Below are 2,500 nucleotides of genomic sequence, written 5' to 3'. Positions count from 1 at the left end.
CTCCGTCCTCATTGGAAGGAAGCAAGAGTGAAAGGCTGAAGTGAAATAGAGCGGGGACGAAGGCAGTGAAGAGAGAGAACGTGGGAAGAAGAGAAAAACGCAAGGGAAAAAAAGCAGCGTCGTAAAAGAGGTGACGGAGCTGTCCTCTCAATAAGAAGGGTGCCAGCGAGCCTTGCTCTCGCTTACGGCCACACCCCCTTGAGCACGCCTGATCTCGTCTGATCTCGGAAGCTAAACAGGGATGGGCCTGGTTAGTACTTGGGTGGGAGACCGCCTGGGAATACCAGGTGCTGTAAGCTTTTAAGCGCAGGAGGCGCCCTATCCCCGCTCGCTCGCTCATTCCCCTGTTCATACGTGCAGTGCGGCTTGTCCGTCTGTTTATTTGTCAGCTTTGGCGAGACACGGGTGCTTGTGTATTAGCGTGAGCGTTTTTTATTCTGATCAGGAACAGTTTTACAAGTCTGCAAAGGATCGAGGAAAGGTTTATCGCCAGCTGAAAAGAGACACAGCGCTTCGGCTGTGGAGACTTGTTCGGCTGGCGTTCGGAGAGTCGCGTTTTTCAGAATTGTATTGAGATCGTTTTCCACAGAGCTCAGATGTCAAAGCACAGCAGCAGCTCTCCACAGCGATCCTCTATAGCGCCCTTTCTCCCGCAGCTCCGTCCTCATTGGAAGGAAGCAAGAGTGAAAGGCTGAAGTGAAATAGAGCGGGGACGAAGGCAGTGAAGAGAGAGAACGTGGGAAGAAGAGAAAAACGCAAGAGAAAAAAAGCAGCGTCGTAAAAGAGGTGACGGAGCTGTCCTCTCAATAAGAAGGGTGCCAGCGAGTCCTTCGCTCGCTTACGGCCACACCCCCTTGAGCACGCCTGATCTCGTCTGATCTCGGAAGCTAAACAGGGATGGGCCTGGTTAGTACTTGGATGGGAGACCGCCTGGGAATACCAGGTGCTGTAAGCTTTTAAGCGCAGGAGGCGCCCTATCCCCGCTCGCTCGCTCATTCCCCTGTTCACACGTGCAGTGCGGCTTGTCCGTCTGTTTATTTGTCAGCTTTGGCGAGACACGGGTGCTTGTGTATTAGCGTGAGCGTTTTTTATTCTGATCAGGAACAGTTTTACAAGTCCGCAAAGGATCGAGGAAAGGTTTATCGCCAGCTGAAAAGAGACACAGCGCTTCGGCTGTGGAGACTTGTTCGGCTGGCGTTCGGAGAGTCGCGTTTTTCAGAATTGTATTGAGATCGTTTTCCACAGAGCTCAGATGTCAAAGCACAGCAGCAGCTCTCCACAGCGATCCTCTATAGCGCCCTTTCTCCCGCAGCTCCGTCCTCATTGGAAGGAAGCAAAAGTGAAAGGCTGAAGTGAAATAGAGCGGGGACGAAGGCAGTGAAGAGAGAGAACGTGGGAAGAAGAGAAAAACGCAAGGGAAAAAAAGCAGCGTCGTAAAAGAGGTGACGGAGCTGTCCTCTCAATAAGAAGGGTGCCAGCGAGCCTTGCTCTCGCTTACGGCCACACCCCCTTGAGCACGCCTGATCTCATCTGATCTCGGAAGCTAAACAGGGATGGGCCTGGTTAGTACTTGGATGGGAGACCGCATGGGAATACCAGGTGCTGTAAGCTTTTAAGCGCAGGAGGCGCCCTATCCCCGCTCGCTGGCTCATTCCCCTCTTCACACGTGCAGTGCGGCTTGTCCGTCTGTTTATTTGTCAGCTTTGGCGAGACACGGGTGCTTGTGTATTAGCGTGAGCGTTTTTTATTCTGGTCAGGAACAGTTTTACAAGTCCGCAAAGGATCGAGGAAAGGTTTATCGCCAGCTGAAAAGAGACACAGCGCTTCGGCTGTGGAGACTTGTTCGGCTGGCGTTCGGAGAGTCGCGTTTTTCAGAATTGTATTGAGATCGTTTTCCACAGAGCTCAGATGTCAAAGCACAGCAGCAGCTCTCCACAGCGATCCTCTATAGCGCCCTTTCTCCCGCAGCTCCGTCCTCATTGGAAGGAAGCAAGAGTGAAAGGCTGAAGTGAAATAGAGCGGGGACGAAGGCAGTGAAGAGAGAGAACGTGGAAAGAAGAGAAAAACGCAAGGGAAAAAAGCAGCGTCGTAAAAGAGGTGACGGAGCTGTCCTCTCAATAAGAAGGGTGCCAGCGAGCCTTGCTCTCGCTTACGGCCACACCCCCTTGAGCACGCCTGATCTCGTCTGATCTCAGAATCTAAACAGGGATGGGCCTGGTTAGTACTTGGATGGGAGACCGCCTGGGAATACCAGGTGCTGTAAGCTTTTAAGCGCAGGAGGCGCCCTATCCCCGCTCGCTCGCTCATTCCCCTGTTCACACGTGCAGTGCGGCTTGTCCGTCTGTTTATTTGTCAGCTTTGGCGAGACACGGGTGCTTGTGTATTAGCGTGAGCGTTTTTTATTCTGATCAGGAACAGTTTTACAAGTCCGCAAAGGATCGAGGAAAGGTTTATCGCCAGCTGAAAAGAGACACAGCGCTTCGGCTGTGGAGACTTGTTC

General features: G+C 52.5%; 4 non-coding genes across 4 annotated transcripts; all 4 read left to right on the top strand.

Annotated features, from left to right (window-relative positions):
• The first annotated feature begins 180 nt into the window (after positions 1 to 180).
• LOC138244812 (5S ribosomal RNA) lies at positions 181 to 299 on the top strand. The gene has a single exon (XR_011193427.1). It is a non-coding gene; the product is annotated as a 5S ribosomal RNA (ribosomal RNA).
• Positions 300 to 836: 537 nt separating this feature from the next.
• On the top strand, positions 837 to 955 carry LOC138244532 (5S ribosomal RNA). Its single transcript, XR_011193147.1, has one exon. It is a non-coding gene; the product is annotated as a 5S ribosomal RNA (ribosomal RNA).
• A 537-nt stretch (positions 956 to 1,492) lies between these two features.
• Positions 1,493 to 1,611, top strand: LOC138218045 (5S ribosomal RNA). The gene has a single exon (XR_011181466.1). It is a non-coding gene; the product is annotated as a 5S ribosomal RNA (ribosomal RNA).
• Positions 1,612 to 2,147: 536 nt separating this feature from the next.
• LOC138216569 (5S ribosomal RNA) lies at positions 2,148 to 2,266 on the top strand. Its single transcript, XR_011180281.1, has one exon. It is a non-coding gene; the product is annotated as a 5S ribosomal RNA (ribosomal RNA).
• The last annotated feature ends 234 nt before the right edge of the window (positions 2,267 to 2,500 follow it).

This window comes from Lepisosteus oculatus, chromosome 14 (assembly GCF_040954835.1).
Source record: "Lepisosteus oculatus isolate fLepOcu1 chromosome 14, fLepOcu1.hap2, whole genome shotgun sequence".
Lineage (NCBI taxonomy): Eukaryota > Metazoa > Chordata > Actinopteri > Semionotiformes > Lepisosteidae > Lepisosteus > Lepisosteus oculatus.
This window is presented reverse-complemented; position numbering and strand designations above follow the sequence as displayed.